Raw genomic sequence first — 23,743 nt, forward strand, 5'->3', positions numbered from 1 at the left:
AAGAAAAAGTGAAAAAAAAATCCCATTTTTCTGCCTTATTGCCCAAGTCATGACGTGGGTTCCACCTTGCCCACTATGACTGCAAGGAGCGCTGCTGTGAAATGGCACAGGTGCCCCAAAACAAAATGGAACCTGTACTTCAGCACAGATGTATCGAGAAGCTGTCTTTAACACTGCATAAAATAAGACTGTGAAATTCCATCCCGTCATCTCAGAAGGGCTAGATGATATTCTCAGTACCAGTTATTTTTTTCTAAGAACCAAAACATCAGCAGCAGCACATCATACAGATGGCTCAGGTTGTACACAATAAAATCTCCTCTCTATTCTCCCTCTGAGTAGCTAATCTGGATTTCAATCATTCAGGTTGAAAATGTCATTTTTTAAATTAATGACTTCTTACTGCAGCTCTCTGGATAGCACAAAATTAAAAACAAGTGTTGCATGTACAGACTACGATGAACCACTTAAGGCTGTATATAAACATACATTTAAAGAGGTAATAAACATTTTGTTTCCAGTGGTTTTCCTAAACCCATTAATATTGCACTGGGCTTTTTTGCCATTCACTTACTTCAATCGCTGACTTCACCCAGCTGACTGTCAGCCTCTAAACAAACTACTTGCACTCCCATTTTTTTTTTTTTAAGAGTCTTTTACTGAATTTTCCATTAACAAACCCAATTTAATTCACAGACTCAAGAGAATGGACAGTCTTCCATTCACAATTTGCTGTAAAATAAGCCTAGCTGTATATCCTGAAGGGAACGTACTGGTCTGCTCAGCAACATTATGGAAGAGAGTCCAACGGAGCGTGTAAGAGAGTATTTCATTCAGGATAAAACTTCATTCTGGAGTTATAACAAATAAACATTCTGGTATGTTACTCTATCAATTCCAGCCCTTGTCTTCCTACTCTGAAGCATTACTCTGCTTATGAAGATATTTCTGCAACCTCAATAGTAGGGAGGAATAAAAAGAACGGTGGAAACTGACAAAAAGAAAATCAATGATAAGACTGTAATTCTACAGTACATCAGCTTTCATCTTTGCCAACCACTGAGAAAAGGAGTTTCAGAAGAAATGAACATTTGCTTATATGCACTTGAGTAAATGAACGATACTGCAATAAAAGCCCTGTCAGACATACCTTGGTGGCATCACTGACATTGCCTTGTAAGTCTGGAAATCATCTGATATTCATGCAGGGCCAGCCTGGGTTACAGCTATGCGAACCTAGCTGGGGTTCCATTCAAGAGCCATGTCTCTCTAGTTACTGGATCCATGCAAACAATTTTATTGGTCTCCACAACACTTGCTTTCTTGGTCTGGGCAAGAATGCACACTGTGCATACCAATTATGGAGTTTATCAGTGTCAAAGGAGCTTCAGCAGGACACTTGACTAGGAAACCTGTGCAGAGTGGCTGGAAGAAAGACAGTGAGCCCAGTCCCACACAGACCCTTACAAAGTCTGCTTGGATGGGCTGCCTCGAGAAGCAGTAGATGGATGTGATTATCTCTATCCATAAGTACATAAATACAAAGCCAAGAATCACAGATCAGCTACAAGAAACAAAACTACACTGAAGAAGCTATTTACATCTGTTTGAGTTTGTCTGAACTTGTATACTTAAGTCTCCAAGTCTGTTTTACAGATAGTCTGTATCTGCTGTACAATACTTAACAAAGTCATAACTGTCCTCCAGCCTAACATATGCTGTCACCTTTCAATTCTTTAGGCTAACATAAAAGCAGAACAGCCACTAACGTCCAAAAGGTCAAAGACTCCTAGGGCAACACATGACTACCATTTGTCTGGATGTAAAGTGAGTCCTATTGACCCTGTAACATCACTGCTGACCCCTTGACATCAGGAGCTTACTGGAGAGAAAGATGATGATATTCTTGGGTTCCTACCGATTCATTACAAAGAAAGAAGGGTGAGCCTTGCATGATATGAATTAGCAGAGCCATTAACCTTTTCTTTCCCCAAATAGCTTATAATATGTTTACAGAACCCTCACCAGAGCTATGTGTAGACTGAGACCAACAGATTTGTATCACTTACAGTTTTTCCAAACTGTTTATAAAATACTTCTCAGTGGCTTGACATAAAGCATCCTTTTATGTTTCCCTCCTTTCACATGACATACAACACCTTTTCCTGTTTGTCATGGCAAATGGCCTAGACATTCATCTGAGCACCATCATTTCAATCCAGGCCACTTCTCACCTCTATTACTCCCTTCTATAAACTATATACAGCTGGCCAGTATTAATGGGAAGTATAGCCTAATTTGTTGCTTTAAGGAAATAAAGCTGGCTTAAGGTTTAACTCCAACACAACAGCAGATATACTGTATGATGCTGCAAGGAGGAAAGATGCTTTCTTGATAGCAGCCAGTTTGTCATCTTCACTACAATTATTTTTTTATTATTTTTTTTTTTCCCCAGTGTGTTGTGCCTCATCAAAAAAGCAATCATCAGCTTTTAACTAATAGCAAAAAAAACTGCCTTCCAGTTTGTGCTGGTTAATGGCAATGCCTGTTTCTGGCAAGTGACCAGTTTATTGCTGTCTCACTGATCTGAGATATGCACGTGTCTCCAAAGGACTGGGAGAGCAGGGAGATTAGGGACTCGGCTGCTGACAACAACTAAACTCTCTATAAACAATACACAATGAAAATAATGAAAAACAGATTTTCCTGGTATTTTCAGTAGCCTCTAGACAATGCAACAGTTTCTGGTTTCTTCACTAAAGATGATATCAATTATGCCTTTTATCTATCGCACAGATGTCACGTGTGAGGCATAATTGAGGGCCTTCTCTCCAAGGTAATTTCTTTTGGATTTACACAGCAAAGTACTTAAATTGCCTTTTTTGGCACTTTGTATTACAACACGACTTGGGAGGGGGTATTTCACTTTCCTGATGTAAAGCAGCTGGCATACTTACAATAGATAGGTCACATCAACAGACTGAGCAGATTTTCAGCCCTCCAACTCCATTTACAGCAGCTCTTAACAATTCAACAAAGCAAACGCTGAATGCTAAACTCTTGTGTGGAAATGAAGCTCTATTCCTTAATGGCTATCACACCTGCCTACGACTGGCAGACAGTTTTTTCATTTGCAGACTCTTGCTTTTTTTGCAGTACAGTTTATTAAACCTACCGCTAAAGCTGAAATAATAAGTGATCTACAGACTTCCAATGAATTAACCATTCAAAAGTCCCTCTGGATTTCCCTTTAGCACACACAAAGCAAAAGCAGAGGGAGAGAAGGTGACAATTCACCACAGTCTTAATTTCTGTGCTCCCTTGTGAGGGAAGAGTGGACGATCTGAGAATTTGCTCACAGCAGATGATGCTGTCCACATTCTAAAATGTATTTTGATGAAAACTACAAAACCAGGAGTAACTATCCATTTTCTCCCAGAAATTACCTCCAGAAGCTTCACACTGCTCTTTTTTTTGCATGTGTAAACACATGCAAATTTGTGCCATTGGCAGAGTGGCAGCAAGGAATCCTGTATGTGGGTTGCTGCTACAGTATCTAGCCCAGCTAGAAATACGGTACAAACCTCACCTCCTACATTTCTGCATCTGTAATCCCATTACAGATAAAGTTTATGTTAAAATTAATTCATTAATCTCATCTGCAAAGTATCAGGGAAAGTCATAGATCTCAGTCAATATGCGTCCTTATTATAAAGTTGGGTTGTTGATGTATTTTTTTGTGGCATTTTTCATGAACGATCACTACAAGGATAACATTAATCCAGTATTAGGACTTTTACGGGAAAAAAATACAGATGTAATCTATCTTTTTTAACTGTCAGCTGCATTTCTAAAGTGTTAAAGACTGTAGCTTCCAGCGGCCTTTTGTCTTTCTGCCATGGCAGGAATATCTTGGACAGCTGTAAGAGCTTTATAAGCTGTCTTTCTCAAAATCCATTAGCTAATTCAAGGACTCTAATTAGAGCTGCCATTTTGATGGAGCATACTGAATGTTCTGTATAAACTAGTAGCACCATCAATGTTTATTAAAAATTGCAAGAACCAAGGCTCTCAGTTCTGCACAAATATTAATGGACAAATATACAATATCTACTGAAATACAGACAGTGTTATGTCCACAGGAATACACACAGGTATAGTTAGAGTAACAATCCTGTGTGATGCGTTTATTCACAACAGCTAAAGGATGGAAGCAAAACTCAGGGACAACTTTATGCAAACTGTTGAAAATGGACTGGCTTCCATTTACACTGTCCCTAAGCACATTAAAGGAAGAAAAGAATGCTAAAGATGATCTGTTTCTTGTGTTTTTCCTGAGTAGTGTGCTGACAATTTCAAGTGTATTTTGAGCTTACCTCAAGAATGCTCTCCAGCTGGAACTGCTTTATAGCTCCTCTTAAACTAGCCACTCCAATCACCACACTTTGTAGACATCCACACATACGGCAGTACTGCACTGTTTAAGGGCATCCAAAGATTCAAAGTGAATTTGCGCTGCAGAGCTAAAACTCAAATTCTGCTGTAGACAGCAACAAAATCTGTGAAAAGAGCCAGACATCTGGAGCAATGCTCTCCTACATTCTGCTGTGTAAAGGCCCAACTACAATGAAAAAGCAACTCTCAGGCAGTGATACAAGACATGAAATACTGACCATTCTAAGAATCTATCAGAGACCTAATTAGGATAGGCTGTACAAACACATGTGCCTTTGGCTGCAGAAATAAAAAGTTTTCTGGCTACTTCACAGCTTCATTTTTAACTTGATACTTCATAAATGAACTGCAGAAAACCTCATATGTTACCATTTCAATCTGACGTACACTTTCATATGCATCTAACAGTGCCTGGATTCTATTTATATGTACAACCGAATATATGTGCGTAGAAAAATCATCGGATTTGTTACAGAAAGACAGCAGATGTTCTTATTAAGCCACTGGCACATGCAAGGTGAAGTATAGAAGCCTTATAAGGAAAACATTTAACGTTCTAACTACAAGATAAAGAAAAGCAAAGCTAACAAATTAGATTACTTCTCCCATGCTTTACTAGCAATGAGTACAAGGCTCAGCAAAATAAAAGCACTGCTGAGCAAGCCTGAATGACTCCTGTAACACACACAGCCTTGCGCAGAGGGGAGCATAACCCATATGCACTTTTTGGATCATCCCAGCTTCAATATAAAGACCCAAAGTCCCCTTGTTCTGAGCATATTCTGACATGACACAAAGCATTGAAGGGAAGTGCAAAAGGAATGTTCTTAATTATATTTTCTACAGTGTAGTAGTGCGAGTGGGCTTCAAATTTTATGACAGTCTTATCACGGGGACAACCCTGAAGGGAAATTCATTTCAGCTCTCTTGATAGGACAGCATTTCCAACTGATAACCAAGATCTGAGCAGTTTCACAGGAACACGCTCAAAAGTCAAAACAACAGTTACCACCAGCTTCTCTCAGGAATTATAAATGGCAAATCTAGCTTGTGGTTATTGCTCAACAGAAACCCTGCCAGATGCCAAAGCAGTTGATAGATTTTGCAAAGTTCTGCTGCCTTCAAGGCACCCTGCCCACTCCAGCAGCACCTCCCTGCCCTCCCTCCTGGGCAGCCCATCACACAGCTGGGCTCTGCACAGCACACTTGCTTTGCTCTCGTTTGCGCTGACTGGGGAGAGCACATTCCCTTCAGCTAGCTTTCATCAAAAGCTCTGCATCAACAGAATTAAAGATTTTACAAGCCGAACTGGATTTCAGAGAAATATTTCTGCCCTCAAGGGCCTAAATTAGCAGTGTAACTTTATTACTTTTTATGACACAGCCCATGGAAGCTCTTGGACTTCCAGGCATGCGCAGCTTCTCTCGCTCCTTCCTATTATGGCTGCAGCTGTGCTGCACCTCTGAAGGGCTCCCACTTTTCTGCTTGAAGAAGTGGGGGTGGATTATTAGGTTTTGAGGGTGGAAGGTACAGAACTGTTCCTTTTCAGTAGCTGTATTGAAAACCATTAAATCAAAATGGAAAAAAGCAAAGTCACAGAATCTTCACACTAGACACAGTCATTTCCTCACACATCTCACCTGGAAGAGGAGGAATAAGCCTGGACCTTGCATTTGGTTGGAATGTCCCAGACGTGGTAAAGCAAGAGTTTTAGTTCAGGGCCACATGTAGGTCTGAATGATCCCTCTCCTTTCTTCCAAATGAAAAGGAAATACTGTCCCTCATTCTCTGTGCTTCTCTATCTAGATTTGCTCATGTGGGTTTCAACCGGTGTGGTTAGAGAGACAACTTACAAATCCTTTCACATCTGTTTTCTCTTGCTCCATTCATTCTCTGCTCTCTCCCTGACGTTCTGAATTTTCCCTTTGTACTTTGCAGCTGAGGATGCCAATTTCCTCAGCCCCTCATCATTTCCCATACAAGTGCAACCCTGCCCTGTGGGCTGCTCTAGCACGGAAACACCATCCTTGATGCATCTGGGTCAGCATTTCGCCTTCCAGCACTCTTTGAGCTCCATCTCCCAGAAGAATTTCCCAAAGCAGCTCGCCAGAAAACAATCAGACTGCTGGTGGCTTGGGACACCCAACATCACTTCTTCCTTCCTGCATTGTTTCACACTCATGTGTTCATGTATAACACATTAACAGAGCATGAAGTTTGTAACACCAAGGCATCAAAAGGAAAGACCTCCCTCTGCTTTGGCACCCACCCACTGCTCCCCATGCTGCCCTGACCCAGCTCCTCCCATACAACTTGCTTTGTTCTCCCAGGCCTCCTCTCTGTCCCTGTGCCTGTCCTTCCTCTCCAGGGCATTTCTTAGGACTTGGCATTCACTTCAGCTCACCCTACCCCTCACTGGAAGGTGACTCATAAGGGCAAGGGGACACTGACATAGCCAGGGCCCCACATACCTCAGTGCTGCATGGGAATCTCCAGGCCCTTCAGCCAGGAGAACCTACTGCTGGGAACATCTGTCTAGGTCTAGCAGTGCAGGGCTAGTGCTTTTGAAGTCAGCAGCCAAATTTCCATCCTGTGTGTGGGAAGTACTCTCAGTCTTATAACTTAGTCAAATTGTCTGTGTTCAAAGGGTGGCAAAAGGCACAGTCTGGTACAAGACTGGGCAGTGTTCCCTTCCTAAATATGTAGTCCCCGTTTCACAGTATGGAAAGATTACAGCTTCCTACTGAAAGAATCATATGCTTATTTTTACTTTTTAGATAGACAAAACAACCCCTCATCTTATTCCTCCTGGCCCCCCAAAACAGCTGTCATTATGTTCCAGTGAAATTCAGCTCCAGCACACCAGCACACCTCCTACATGAGTGTTTTCAATGCAAACATTTGAAGGCTGGTTATTAACGGGAGGAAATAGAGTTTTCCAGTGGAAGTCAGGCCAACACTTCCCATTGCAACTGCAGCTGTATGGGTTAGTGTGGCTGACCCCAGCCCGCCTTCCAGGACTGCCAGGCCCTGGCCTTCAGCTTGGTCTGCCAGCCCTGCAGGCAGCACAAAGCTGGCCCCTGGCTGCCTGAGGCCACCGCAAGCACCTGGAGGCACAGTCTAGTAAGGGCAGAGCTCCTCTTGCATGTGCTCCAGATTAAGCTGTAGTCAGCTTAATGAGAGACTTAATTGATGAGTGCTACTTCCTTCACTTGTCCATTAAGATAAGTACAGCACATGGACGTTTCAACCCATCAAAGATGAGAAAATGCATTAATTTTGGTTTTCTTAGAGCTGTTAATAAATCTGACACTGTCTAGCAGTTTTATTCATTTCCTACCATTTGACAGATACTGTGATCACAAGTTACTGAAGATGTTTTACTCTGAAACTATCACTCTGGCAATACAAGACAGAAGGAAACTTTTTCAAGACACCAAGAAGCTGGTTGCTTTTATTTTTAACTTTGTGTGACCCGTTTGTGAGCATCCCTTCATGTGATCAAAAAATCAAATCCACCTTGTGGTATTAAAAGTAGGTGTGCACACATTACAAATGATTGTATTACAGTAAATCATGCTGTGTATTTATTAGCAAAAGTTTGTATTCCTCATGTATAATCAGCCTGGCTTTAATGTAAAAACTCCTGCAACTGTTTTCCTCCTCTTTTTCTCTCTCAAATTGACATTTGTATGGAATCAAGAAAAATCTTCCTTAATAATTTTTCATTACTAATGGATTTTTTTGGTATGTGTGTTTGGGAGGAGGGAAGGCAAAGGGCAGGAAAAAGCAGCTTTAAGTGCTCTGCAAATGATCCTCCCGAATCTGGGCCTCATAAATCCTATCAAATGTTATATTTCATCAATAGACTGGAAAAGCTTTTTTCTCTGCAATGATGAAGCCTGGCTTTAAAATTTATGGTTTCATTTTAGAAATGGACTATAAAAAGAGTCTGACTTAGCTGTCTATCAGCCGTAGCTGACATTAGCAAGTTAGGTGTGGACTTCCTAAGTGTTATATGTATTTTTTATTTATATAGATGTATGCACATACATAGAGAGATATACGAGAACAGGTATATCATTGTGGGCTTATGCATGTATAAATACACAGCCTTTTTTTGCCTTAAAAAAACATTTTCTTCCAATACAAGAGGTATTCAGCAGATTAGATTGCAAAGTGATAAAAGCCTCTAGACCAGGGTTGGCTCTGAGATCTGCAGCAACACCAGCAAATTGCATTTTGCTGCCCAAATGATGGAGATAAAGTAGCTTATTTTGTTCTCATCTGTGGGATGGTAAAATGCAATTCAGCACTGACAAAGCAGGCTTTGGGGGGAGGCAGCGGAGATTTCCATAGGCTGGGGTGAGGGAAGAAGGGATGAGGGTGGGAATGAAGCAAAATTTTTAGGGTGAGGGATTAGTGCAGGAGTGGGACCACTGTTGAGTGCTGGCCCACACTGAGAGCACAGATTCTATTCCTGTTGCTGCTACCCCTGATGGAAGCCATGTGGGTGCTGCAGCTGGCTCCTGCAGTCACAAAAGTTTCCCCTGGCAGCGGCAGCTTCCTCAGGTGAGAGGAGGGGAAGGTCTGCCCTTTGCTCAAACACTCATAGATCCCCTCAGTCAATACAAAACTGCAGGTCTGTGGCCAGGGACTGCTGCTTAGTTCTCCTGCTCTACATAAGCCTTAACTGTACATTTCTCATAAAAGCATTTGTGCTGCCCCAAATGCTGAAACACTTGAAAAAACAAACCTGAAAGTAACAAACAGATAAATGAGGTAACTCAGTTACAGCCTGAGAACAAAAGGCTCTGCTCTCAGCGCAGGGCAGTGCACCTCTCCTTTCGCCAAGAACAACCTTATTTCATAAGTCAAGCATTTGATGATGGATGATGTGAACACAACTATGATCATACTGCTAAAGCACTACCAGAACAGTTCATCTAAATCTCATGTGGATGGTTATCACTGCACGTTGTCGGTCCTTGGTGCTGGGCCCAGCTGTTAACACCAGATTGGTGGCAACTCAGAAAAACCCACAGGTCCTGTTCCTTGTTATAAAACAACAAGAAATCTCACTCTGGGGAATGTGGTCCAAGCTAGCAAGGGAATATTAAAAGCAAAGGTTTGGAAGATGAGGGGACAGTGGCTAATGGTTAATGTATTCTGAGCCAAGGCATCGCCTCTATTTTGTAACAGAAACAAGATCAGTGCAGAAAGCAACCACTCTTTGATGCTGAAGATGCAACATTGGCAGCCCTGCAATATATCCTCAGAGTCCTGGCAGAGGTACCCCACTGCAGGGCCACTTTGGGCACAGAGGAGTCTGCTGCTCATCACAGTCAGTGCTGGCACAGCAAAGGACACTCGTTTGTCTGGTACCATCAACAGGAAGCATGTACAGAAAGCACCACTTGTCTGCACTGGGCAACTCAATATGCAGGTATACAAAGAACTACACTCGCACTGATTTCTGGAAATGAGCTGAAATTGCCTGTATTTTCACAAAAGTATATTTGTAATAATAAAGGGGAACTGTATTATGCCTTGATCTATGTTTTTTACTGGAAGGAGGCACACTGCTTGTATCACATTATGTGAACGCAAAGTACTTACAAAAATGAAGATACTGAAACAAAATCTTGAAATGTTTCAGATTCATACAGATTAATCCACTTTAACAATCAAAATCAAGATACTAAAACAGTGATAACACAACAGTGTTTTCAAACACACACTGCCTACAGCAGACCAAGAGTAATTTGAGCAGCTATTTTCTTTCACAGCTTTCCTGTATATTTTTCTTTGAAGGTTTCAAAGTAATCAAACAATTCAGCTTTCTCTACAACTCTTGGACTTTTCCAAACCTGAATTAACTCTTCTCTATACAAACCTTCCACAAAGAAGTTCCTGGCACTTTTTTATTTTTTAATCTGTTTTTTGTTTGTTTGTTTATTTGTTTTTACTATTTATTAATTTCATCCCTCCATTTGACTCTTTTTTTCGCAAAGATTTTTTTTTTTGTTATTCTTTTTGCTTCCTTTGCCTCCTTGTTTTCCTATCTCTTCCCTGAGTCTTATCTCCAGCTTTTGTTTTTTCTTTCATGTTTTGCTTGAGTTCTTATGAAACTCTGACCTGTTTACAGCAAGAACTTACAGGGCTCAAGGGCTAATGTTTTACCCCTTACTCACCATTCTGTATCTGGCTCCAGTCAACAGGAACCAGAATTCATCATCATCAATGGATTTTCACTGACATGCACTGTATTTGCTCACATAATGGCCCCACATATTGCCTTTGAAATGAGGGTGTGACCATTGCTGAGGTGTATTCCCAGGAGCCAGTAATTGGCATTGCTGCAGGACATGTTTGCTTAGTGTTTTGAAGGCAGAAAAGCAGGCTTTGAGGTTCTTTTGAATGATACTGTGCTCTCAGCAGAGCACACCGACATTAACCCAAGCAGTAACCTTTGGATTGGAGCAGGCCATCAGCAGGCTGGTTTGGAGCACAGGAGGGAAGAAGCCCAAGTCTACCTCTCAGAGGTCACCAAGCCCATGATGGCACCAACCTTCCCAGCATCTGCAGTGAGGGCCAGGCCAATCACTGTGGACTGGAGGAGCCTTGCTCCAGCAAGAGAGATCACCAATATGTGCTGGATTTTTTCTGTGATGGTCAATGTCTGAAAGCACCATGGCTTTCCATTACTACTCACTTAACCAGAGACAATGAGATTTTTCTTTCCTTACTCTTCAGCACTCAAGTATATTCCCCATTAATATACAGAATTACTCTTTTTTTCCATCTAATTCACTGCTCCCTGTAGGATAGCAATTAAAATTGATTGATGAATACAATATATTTACAAGCAAAAGCAGGACCAAAAAAGTCCTCTCACCATCCTGTCCCTCGCCAGGAGAGGGTGTGAGGCTTACTGAGAAAAGACCATCAGCTCTGCTGGCATGCAGCTCAGGAACCAGAATGATTTCCACTCTGTGTATGCTCCCAAGGCTTTGAACATCTACTCTGGGGCCCTCACTTCTAGTTTTGTGTTTCCACACTGCATCAGGTGTTTCCATCCAGCCCTACTGCTCAGCACCCCAGCTGCAGGAGGCACCAGCAGGCCTCAGGCAGATGGGGGAACATCGGGCCCAGCTTCTTGGGCCTCACCTGTATGCCACCCAGAACATGCCTCTGGATCTGACAAAGTCATGCCTCTCAGACATATCAACAGATATCTGCTGTCTGAGTTGTGGCTGCAGGATTGGGACAGAAGAGCACTCTGCCAGTCTGTGTTTTACCACAGTGACAAGAGCACTGTTCAGTGCTGTGTAGCGCAGTTGTGGAGACAGCAGCAAAAGACAACTCACCACACTAATCAGTTTTTACCCTTAATCCTGGTGCAGAAGCAGTCTATTTTGTGATCCTAGGAGAATACAGATGAATCCAAGAGGCAAATTTCTTCTATGAAAATACATCAAGTTTCAGGGCAAACGGAATGTTACAATAATATTAAGTCTACAGAGTGTTATTTCTCAATTTCTAAGCTGGCATCATCTATAACGGCATAGCTGGTCTTCCAGCTAGTCCTGTCATCTAGCCATGCTGGCTACCAACAGAAGAGCCACATAAAAAAGAGTGCCCACAGCTTTGCCTCTGCAACTGAGTTCTGCAGCAGGAGCTCTGTGCTTAGAGTTCAGAGAGATTCCCACTGCACTTGTTTAAGAATTTCTGAAATTTGTGAAGGGATTAGAGCCAAACTCCCGGTCCTACAGAGGTTAGGGAAAATAACAAAGTTAGTTGGTCTTTTAAACCTTAATCGTGACTACTCACACTAAAACCTCACTGCACTAAAAAAAACAATCCATCACCACAACAGCATACAGCATGCAGTATGAAAACCTGCTTAAAAATAGCCTAAAAACCCTTTCTCCTAGAATTTCAGCACCTAGATATAATTTTTTGTTTCACAGAGGCTGTGCAACCATTCCTCCTCTTACATACAACTGCGCATATCAGTGTGTTAGTGATGCTTTTGCAAAGAGGGTTTGACAACAATAGAGAGTCCCCAGCCTGCTAAATAAGAAGTGACAACTCCATTTGAAAGCTGTCTCTGGATGTGTTTTATGTGCAGAAATTATCTGTGACAGTTCAGATCAAAATAGAGTTTTCATTTCATGTGGGAGGTAAATGGACGATAGAATAGGTTACTTTAAATGCTGTAGTCTAGTTCAATTAATGTTTCAGACTTTTTTTGTATGAATTTCTTCTGTATTCTATGCTCTAAACTTTGGGGTAAAATGACAAAAAAGCTCATTTCGTCAATAGCGTGATGCAAAGAACAGGCTAAAGTGGTTAACAAAAACAGTCATGTAGAAGTATGGCAAAAAAGCTCAAGTTACAGTAATCTGTATCTGTACAGTAATCTGGCTGTGAAACTAATAAGTATAAAACAAAAAAGAAAATGTCACTTCATCATTCTTTCAGAGAGAACCAGACACAGGAATCATTTCTGATTTCTCAGATTTCCCACCTCAATCAACAGAAATTTTGCCACTCTGATGGAAAGAGAACTTGCACATCATTCTTCTTTCTAAAGAACAGATACGAATCCACATGCTATCATTTGCTTTTCAAATGGCACAACATAAATTTGCAGTTTCGAGCTTATGTAACAGTGACAATGACACACAATTTGTACTTTTTTTTTTTTTTAAATGTCAGATCCAAAATATTGCTTTGGCCTCTGATATAAGGTTGCAGATTTTCATGTTTTCCAGAACATCATACCTGCTGTTTTTTTCAAAGATATGCCCCATTAAGTACCAGGCACGTTACCACATCGGAAATAAGACAGGATACAATATGAAAGCATTAATGATTTCATCTGTTCTTGTATCCTTTTATGTACTGTGGCAACTGCTGCTATCCTATCACACGCAGTGACTACCACGTGTTACTTCCAACAGCTATAGCAATGAAGCGTACGCCACTGAATTTATTTAAGTATGTATGTAATGCAAATGCAAACTGTCAAATCTCTACCCAGTAAACACAAACTCACATTTGTTACCTATAAATCGATTGGCTGTTTCCTGGCCCATTTTAAAGAAACCTGCTTTCTTTGTGGTTGGGATCGCCTGCTGCTAGTTGAGCACAACTGTGACTCTGCTGGAAAGGTGGAAAGAAACTGCACTGACTTCAGTGCCCACAGCTTCCTAGAGATCTTTCAGAGTCTATGAGGAAACCAGTACTTTTTAACAGTGCTTTTCCGATGTCTGCACTCATTTTTGCTAGGAGAGAAGTTGCAAACCCACAAGTGAATGACTTCATCCAACTAGGGCCCACAAACTTAACATAATCTCTTTTGTTTATGCCACACACTAAACAACGCATATTTCGGCACTTCTGCCAAACAGCATTTGTTCTTGGCATGATTTTCAATTTCCACCCACTCATAAGAGCAGGTGTCTATGTGCATCATTTCTCAACCCCAGGAATAAGGAAAGCACTTAGAAAGCATGTTAAAATAATTTTCCTAAGGACGAGGGACAGTAATTTGATGTTCCATGGGCATCACAGAAAAATAGACCACTTCTATAAATGCACTGTGCTACTAGAAACATGAACCGAAACAAAGCATTCAGAAGATATCAGACCTCAGTGTTTTCACTGACCAGAGACTGAATACTGGTAATCTTATTCCTCAGAGGCAGGTTTCCACACAAAAGGGAAATTAACATGTATCTGTGCACTGAGGTCCTCAAAAGAAAACCACCAGAACAATGAAGCCACTCAGCCGTTTGGTGTATTTGCCATGGCTAATAGTAATGAGATAGCGGGCAGAGTGGAGATAAAAGGCTAAAAGGTATGAAGGAATACTGTTAATCATTTCCAAAGCCACACAGACATGTAAAAAATACCAGTACTTAAACTAATGAGTGTAAATTTAGGGAGGAATACCCGAGCACTTATCATATTTAGATTGATAACCTATTTGCAACGACGCTCAAAGAAAGAGAATGACTTCTGCCTGTTCAGCTCTGGAGCCACAGCATGTCACTAAGTGCAAGAGACCTTTCAAGCTCCATAGCAAAGAGGTCAAAGCATCAGCACTGGTGCAGACAGTGGTATTTAGAGAGAAAAGGAGGAAAAGATCAATTCCTTCCCCCCAGTCCCCTTTACTCTCCTTCTCCGAAGCAGCTGCTGCTTCAACGTTGCCATTGTACATCGCAGCATAAAATAACTGCCTCCTGCTTCTTTCCAAGTGAGGGACAGCAGAAAATGCCAAAGAAAGAAAACAGCACCTTATTCGGGCGAAGAGCTGCAGACAGTTTGGTTGTAATTTGGGTACTAACAATCCAGAACAATTAGGAATGGGCTTAGCACTGCTTTGCTGCTGTTCCCTGGAGCTGATCTGCCAGCTCTCACCCAGCTGCTGTGCTGCGCTGTGCTGCCTTGCGAGGAGGGGATGAGCTGCCTCCTTGGGAGCAGCACAGGGGCAACCCAGGTTCCTTGGCCAGCAGCACACTCAGGGCACACAAGAGTGCTCAATTAAAGCTCTCTTTCAGCCAATTGAGCATTATGTGACATCGACACAGAAAACAGCTGCAACCTCCCTCTCCACAGACAGAACACATTTTAAACCTGTTGCCATCCCTCTGAAGGTGTGCTGTTGCTTGCCTTTTCAATTGCTAGACTGTCCAACACTTGCACTGGAAATAAGTCCCATGCTTTAACTTACAGAGCTGGTTGCACGATAATTGGTTTCCATGCATTTTATGTAAATACCATAATGATCATTTGCAGTTGACTTCCATTTACAAGGTAATAACCGTAACCAGGACTAAGTAGACATCAAAGCTTAAGGGCAGAAGTGTTTACAACAGATAAACTCCAGAGCTGAAGGACATTTTCCAGTTAATACCGGTTTGTGAAGAAATGCCCCTAAGATACTATTATGCTGAAAAAACCCACACTATTTAAGATTAAAATTTAAGTGAATGGAGAAATTAAACCATAAATATGGGTCATCAGAGACTAAACAAGAAGATGTTTGAAGTATTATAACACTAACTGGCTCTTTCTCCTTTCTCTTCACTGCTGCCAAGTCTCTGGAAGGAAGGGGTTACCATCTCCCAGCGTGAGAATTCAGATGAGGAGGAGACACTGGGGGAATGTCACAATGTCACACTGACCAACTGCCACAGCAGTAAGGAACTGGAGAGAGACAACAAGGGGAAATTAATTGAAGGGGACACTTACTGCTGTACAAGTATGTTAAATCTATTCGACTTTTAGCACTTCCTAATGGTATTTCACACACAGTCCTTCTTCTTATCATAAGTTGCTTCCTTTTTTTCTTCTTTGCTTCAGTTTGATTTGGCAAAAATAAAAGAAAAATGAAGGCAGTTACTTGTTTTGCAGGCAGCTGGAGAGTATAAAATCTTTCACGCAATCACCTCCACTGCTTTCTAACAAATGGCCCCCAGACATCCAGGACATGTTAGTGGTAACAGAAGATAACTATTGCACTTACCTGAAGCAACATCATTCCCTCATGTGCCTCTGTCCTAATGAAAGACCTCACTTTCTCTCAGATGCAGTCAAAGACAAGTTACTTGTTCCATTCTTTGTGAACACTGCTCTCCACAAAACAGTCACAATTCTCTTAGACCATCCCAGGATCAATACAGGTACCTTGATCAATGTCAACAAATGATCTGCAGCTACATGGCCTGCCAGAGAAACCGTTCATCAGCCCTTGCACGTGTGAGCTCCATGCGGTGCCAGGCCTCCTTCCAGGGATGGAAGGGCAGTCACAGAGGTCCAGAGTACATACTGACTTAACTACATCAGAAGAACTGAGCTGATGAAATAAGCGTTTTCAGGGCATATAATGACTCCCTTGCATTACTTTCTCTACCAGTGGACTTATCATGGATTGAAAAAGCACATTTTAGTGATTGTCATCGACTGCATGCTCTGCACAGCTGTCAGACAATAATCACAATTATTCCCTTTTTATTCTGCATCCCGCTGCCTATTAAGCCATTTCCATCACATCTCTTCAGTCCTCCCAGTATTTTTGCTAGCACAACATTGAGTGATTTTCAGCTTTTCAAACAACATCAACTCTTGGTTTTCTGTTGACTGTAAGCTCTGGTTCATGCTTCGTGTATTCTTGCTGCCAGCAACAGTGCTTACTAAGTACCTGGATAACCTTTCACCAGCAGCATCTTGACCTCAGTAGGGAGCAATCTCCTGAGCTCTGTTTAAGAGCAGCTGGTTTATCCTGCTATTAGATGCTTGAACCCTCCACAAGTAGTTTCCATTGACTCACTCCCAGGTCAGATTTGTGGCCCTGTTAGATCTTATGTTTTACCCTATTTATATCTTCAATTGAGAGCTAAGTCATTTCACTGAAACAAAAGAATTAAGACTTGCAGTTTCCACAGCAAGTTGAACTGTGTGTTTCCACTGTAAGATGAACAGTTGGGCTGTGTGAGCACTGTACAGACCTAGGCACTTAGCCTGGATGCAAGCAGTTAAACTTGCACTGTTCTTAAAAAATAGTGTGATCAAAGCCAATAACTTATCTCAACAAAGTGAAAAGTCAGGGAAGAGCTTGTTGTGAACTCACATCATCACTTGGTATCTAAATGCGTGGACGCTCACACACGAGTCTCAGTGTGTACAGACAAAATCCCATACCCTCATCTACTGATTGCTTTCACTAAACCAAGAACCTTTTTCTTCCATTTAACTAGTAGGAACTGAAAAAAAATCATAAGAGATTTTTAAACTCACAGCTCTGGACAGAGAGTGAATTCGCTGAGGTCTGCAACAGATATCCACCTCACAGTGGGCTACACAGCAAAGCCTGCACAAGGCAAAGTCACCAGGTCTTCCTCTGGAGCTTCCTGCATATCCTGAAGCTAGAAGCTGGTTAGACACAATGATAGAAGCTCCAGGAAAACCAGCAGAGTGTTAACAGAAGAGCTGGGAACTGGGCTGGAAAGGGGAAAACAGAAGAAAAATACTTTCTTGGGACACGACTCATTGGAAAAATAAGCCTCACTATTGTGAGCAACATACGGACCTTCTACTTGTCATTTCTCTGAAGTCAGGGAAACAGGACTACACTAACATCTGTCATTTAACCTGAATTGCAGTACAGACTAAACTTGACTGGAAACATATCTTTTTCTCTTTAATTAGAACAATTCTGCAAGGTGAATGATGGTCCAAGGAGACTCACACTGACTAGAAGACAACCTGAAGCAATGAAAAACTGGGCACCTGGAAAACCTCAAAGTGTATGGAATAGAACAGGCTACTGGAGAGCAGGGAAACAGAATCACATCACATTTAACCATGTCCCTTACACTTTAATTAAAAAAAGACTTAGCAATTTTATTTAGGATTACCAAGTCCCAGAGGATTTTGCATTTCACTGCCTGCACTGCTACTAGACAACTGTTAATTAGGAGGAGGAAAACGCACCACACGACGCTGCATCTATCCATCTATATAGCATATCCAGTGAGGTAGATTTCCTTGTTCAAGAAAAATAATCAAGTTACATCACTTGCCTGTTAAATGGAAATACCACACGCCATTAGGGTTTGCACTTTAAGCATGCAAGTGACTGGCCTATAAACAAGATTTTAACAGCTTCTCTTTTGAACAATTCTGACTGTTTAATTAATCTTCAGCCATTAACCATTCATTTAAAATGCCACTTACGAAATCTTAATTTTGCACATTATCAGCTGGTTCACAAATAGCTATCTATGAGCAGAAGTGTAATGATCTTCCTCTCTCTTCCTTGGAGCTTACCAACCTTATAGTCAATTCTGGCTTCTTAATTAACCACACACACATTAGCATTTAAAATGAAATGGTGTTTTGTAGGGAAAAAAAATTATTGTGCAGAGAAAAGTTAATACATACAAACGTTATTCTACTGCTGATTAATGGAACAAGTACCAGCTTTTGGTCAAACAACATCCTGCATAAGGCAGAATTTAGCATCTCCTGCTAGGAAATACGCTATGGCAGGAACACATGCAAGGCCATATGATTTCATTCCAGCTGCATGGACGATCTCATTTTGTCTTTATTTGTACATTTAAGAGGCTGACAACACCATCTGCATTTCACTCCGTATCCTCTGCTATGGTCTCATCTTCCAGTAACAGACCTGCTCTTTCTCCAGGGACCTATCTTTTGCATTTGCATTCAAACAACAGAAAGAATGGGACATTACCAATGAATAGGCAAAATTAACGTAAAATAACTCCATGCAATAATATATCACATAAGGAAAGACAGGGCTGGAGGGGGAAAAAAAACAAAAACCTCTGAATGCATATGAATGCTTAACACAGCTGCCAAAGCTCAGGCTCACCAGCATCTGCAGCAGGACAGTCACAAGGGAGTCATGGGAGTGCAGTATATAAAATTTTACACATCTGTCAATAAGTGAGGTGATCCAAATGCAAACTCTAGCAGGCAGGATGCATGTAGGCAGATTTGTGACTATTCCTAAAAGAATTTATTTCTGCTGAAGAATGCATGGCCTCAAACAAGCATGTACATATTACACAGCAGCAGCAACTCTGCTCTGGTTAAAATCTGACATTGTCTTTCTGCTTAGATATGCTTCAAAATGCACAGGGTCACCTGAGTTCCATGAGAAGTGAACAGAAGGGCTGGGCTCCTAAAGTTGGAAACATTTAGATGAGGAATTCTTGGGAAACAGCACTTTCAACTGTGTCTGGAAAGCAATTTATCTTGAATGCTACCAATACTTTTTTTTTTCCCCCCTATATAGCAAGGAAATGAAACTAAAGCAAATTTAAAAGTATCTCAGGTGGTCTAGTTACTCAGTATTTTCTCTAGTTAGCACAGTGAGCATGCAGTAGCCACTCATCGTTTCTGAGGAAGGAAACCAAAACAGTACCAGGTGCAGAGAACAGTACAACCTACGCCTGGATGGTTTTTGGATTGCCCTGCTTCCATGAGCAGGATTGCTCTGCTGAGCACACAGAAACCTCCATACCTCTGTTGTACCTGCCAATGCAGCTTTGAATTTAACAGTTGTCAGAAATCTACAAGTCAGAAAAGAGAGTAAACTGCTAAACATTGTTTGTTTTTTTTTGCTATTACACAAGAACAGCAAAGGGTACTTTAGATTACAGAGCATCATTTTGTTTCTACCTTGCCTTCGGAGTTTCCACCTTAAAGAGTAGCCATTCCTGAGTAGAAGACCACCCACTCCTATAGCAACAGGATGCTGTTTCCTATTCAGTGATAGAAGGTGCTGGAGATGGATAGTGAGCAATGCCCATGGTACACCATACTGAGAAAAATTTAACTCCAGTGTCTGGCTTACTAGAATTATAGGGCCAAGACACACATGGACAACCCTAACTTGTCCTTTCCGAACAAAACCTTGTCTGTGCAGTTCTGGATTCTGAAGGCCTTGTTTTCAACAGGACAGGAACTACATGTAGTTCCTGTACTACAAGTATTTAGCTTGGCCTTTAGGGGAAAAAAAAAAAAATACTGTTTGTTAAATTTCAAATTTCTTGACCCTTTTTGCTCTCCCCTCAGGATGACACCCAGCTTACACATAGCCTTTAGCTTTCAGGATACACACAGCAGCAGTATGTGTCTTTGGTCCTTTCTGAGCACGGCAGATCACTCAATGTGCCTTGCCCCTCTGATGAGATGTGGGGAGCACACTTTGGGCCCTGCGCAGGGATCATTTTCCTCATTTTCAACTTTGTATTTTGCTAGACTGTACTTTCTGGGAGAGTGCAATTTTTTCATGAGGAAACTTTTACTCTGAAATGTATAAGATCCATTTTTTGATTAATTAATTAACATTGTTGAGTCTTCCACGGTGGGATAAGATCTTCCACATAAGATCTTCCTTCCACAGTGGGACCCAACATAGCATCTCCAAAAAACAGAAAAGTGGAGCAGACTGGGGCTTTGGGTTCTACTCCTATGCAATAAAACAGTGATTTCTTTCTTTCTTTCCTTTTGTTTTTTAATCTGCAACAAGATACAGTTCTGAAATGTATTCTTGCTAAACAAAGGAAAGCTGTATTCATTTTTGTCAGAACAGCACTTTGAAATTCCCCAAGATAAGACACATAAATAAATGAAGAATTATACTTGGCAATGAGTTTGGCATCAGACTTTAAATGTTTCATAGTTCTGGGCTGAGCAAATAAGTTGAGCATGTCTTTAGAACCTTTCCAGAGATGTGCTCGGAGTGTTCGGATATACTTGGCAGCACCATGTTCAGGGCAGGAAAGAAAGAGGAAGTTGCTTATTCAAAACGTGAGAAAGGGTTACAACACACGATATGCCTGACATTTAAGTGATAGAAGTGTTTTACATATGCTCTTTTGGCTTTGGTCTGACACCTAGACTCTGCCATGGTGCAACTTAGCACTGTCACGGTACAGCCTTGATAACTCAGCTCAGAGATGTGACTTCCCACTCCTTTTGGGAACATATGGGCTGCAGATCGCCCAGCCTCAATGCGAGCTGAAGGAGTGTACAGCGGCCACAGCATAGACCCTGTGAGCTCCCCAGCTGCACGAGGTGCCTTTGCAGGCTGCGATATCCTCCAGGGTGGCATTTGCATTACTGAAAATTGTGGCTAATTAGAAATAAACAGAAAAATGCTTGATTTACAAAGGAATGTGTGATTCTGCTAGCTATTTTTTTTTTTTTTACCGTCTTAACATTCACAGAATACACTGATCATGCTAATGCTTTCAATATATTCATTAATAAGGACAATTTACATTTATGTAGCATCTCTCTTAGTTAAAAATCTCAAAGCTTTCAGCAAAATATACACAAAAAATTAAATCCATTTCACTGAATATAGTCATCGTTGGAATGAAAATCAGCAATTTTGGAACACTGCAGAAGAACATTACACAGCAGATGAAAACAAGACAAAGCAAAATCCCCAAGAACCCAAGGCAAAAGAATCCCTGAGACGCCAGATACCATTGTAGGTAAAGAGGACGTTATTATGCAAACAGCATTGTGAACCGGGCCTGCGGTGCCCTAGGCAGCAGTGCTTGGAGGCAGCAGACATACTTCAGAATGATTAAAGGAATATTCTTCATACATGTGCAGCCTACTGCTTCTGCAACAGTGGGATCTCTGTGGGAGACTCTCCGTTTAAACTGAGAATCTGCTGAGAAAAATGAATGGAGGAGACTTGATGGAGATTGGTGATGAGAAATGGAGAGGTGGGTAAGTATGTGAATTGTAAACGGCACATATCTGACCACTGAGCTTCCTTTTTTACAAATGGCCTCCACATTTTGAAAGCCATTTGTTACGTTAATACATTTTTCTGCAAAAATATAATGAAATAAAAATGAACTTCTTGTTTGAAATGATTAGTTTTAATTCTCTACCATAGTGACACATAACTAGAATTCCCAGCCCAAAATGGAGTCATCTATTCTCTTTGTGTTCAGACCTCTTTCTATCCTAAACCTCATCTACTCTAAGCACTGATCAAGCCTCCACACACAGTATTTCAAAGTCAAGAGTCAGAGGTAGGAAAAAAAGCCATCCGTCTAAAGTAAAATTAATAGCAAAACTTGGAGAGAGCATGCATGCGTTAGCAGGACCAAAACATGAGGTATTACATGACAAATGCATTGATAAATGTTCAACCCTGCAAATGCAAAATAACTTTGGTTTGGTTAATAAGCATCCATTATAACTATTTCCCATTATTCTGAGGCAGACAAGGCAGTTTTCATACTTGACCCTTGAAAGCAGATTTGGTTTTGTAATTAACATGTTATCCAGGGATTTTTCTTTCCACATCTCTCTTCTCCTTTCAGTACTCTCCCTCCAGCACAGAAAAGATTTCCTTGCCTGCAGTTGCCGCCACATTCAACAACTGCTGGCTGAGACCTCACAACACACTGCATAAATTCACTTCAAATTATTCAGGTTTGGCACATTTCTGCTGGTGAGTAACAACAACCTTTTTGTTTCTGAGACAAAGGAAACAAAGATTTAAAGAAAGAACAAAGGCAGCCTAATAAGAATCCCACATTTCCTACTTTTTCCTAATCTGGTTAAAAAGTCTCTACAAGCCTGAGAAATTCAACAAAGCTAAGTTGTTGTGGACTGTTTGTCTTTCAGTACAGAATCAACACAGATGGAACAGCCTTCCCAGCACGACATCTGACCATGGGTCAGATATGAGGTAACTTTCTCTTTGCCTGTTAGAAGTTTTGGTTTTAGTTTTTCACTGAATTGTCGTGTTTGAGGGTGCAATTACAGCTAATGCCACACTAAGATCCAGGATCCTGACACTGAATCCAGACTTGGTTGGCATTTCAATCATGTCCCCACAACAAGACAAGAGCTCATTCAGTGCAGTTACAGCCACGATACAAGCAATCAAACAAAAGAGGCCAGAGGGAGAGACTTGGACACTTCTTTATACTGCGTGTAAAAACAAAGCATAAACCATACTTCCAAACTGATGACACGTTTAAAATGTTAAGCTATAAAGTCCTTGTTAAAACTGATACTATGAAGCAACCTTTATGACAACGTTTTACTTTCATGCTGAGTTACATCTCTACATATTTATTTTTGAGAAGTGTATGAATCTGAATTTGGGCTCCCTCCTGCTGGAAATTCCTTGGGTTTCCTGAGTTAGTGTGAACGAAGTTTCTGATCTCTTTGTGATATACAGATGCTCATACAACTCCACTGACAATCACCCCAAGCATTTTCTAGGAAAGCAAAACCCTTTTAATGGCAAAAACCTGTGATCCATGCCTCTAACTTCACCCTCTTCATTCTTATGCAGCAGCAGAAGAGTTAATACTAAAGAAGAGAATCAGCAATGTCATTATGTTTGGAAAGATCTCTCTCATACTGTATTTAGGTGAAAAAAAGAGAAATACTTGGCCCAATCCCTGCTACGCACTTAAATTTATGTCAAAAGCGTTTTATTACTATTTATAACAATGACTCAGTAGACATTTTTAAAGTACTGTAATGCCACAAACTGAAAACACTCCTGTATCTGTGCTCTCCAAAATTAACAAGTGTTGTATCACATAGCACAGATTGAGGCAATGGTGAGACACTACAGATTGTAATATGAACTCAAAGCATAAACAATTCCTTAAGTCTTCCATGTCTTTCTCTGTCAGCTCTTCTTTTCTCATACTTCTATATCTTGCCTACATACTCAGATGTTGGTTTG

The 23,743-nt window shown here is 41.1% G+C and overlaps 1 protein-coding gene across 1 annotated transcript in view; it reads right to left on the reverse strand.

Annotated features, from left to right (window-relative positions):
* The window catches only part of PARD3B (par-3 family cell polarity regulator beta), a 353,302-nt gene that overhangs the window by 52,204 nt on the left and 277,355 nt on the right, over window positions 1-23,743 (reverse strand). The gene's annotated exons all lie outside the window — the stretch shown is intronic.

This window comes from Meleagris gallopavo, chromosome 7, assembly GCF_000146605.3.
Source record: "Meleagris gallopavo isolate NT-WF06-2002-E0010 breed Aviagen turkey brand Nicholas breeding stock chromosome 7, Turkey_5.1, whole genome shotgun sequence".
Taxonomy (NCBI): domain Eukaryota; kingdom Metazoa; phylum Chordata; class Aves; order Galliformes; family Phasianidae; genus Meleagris; species Meleagris gallopavo.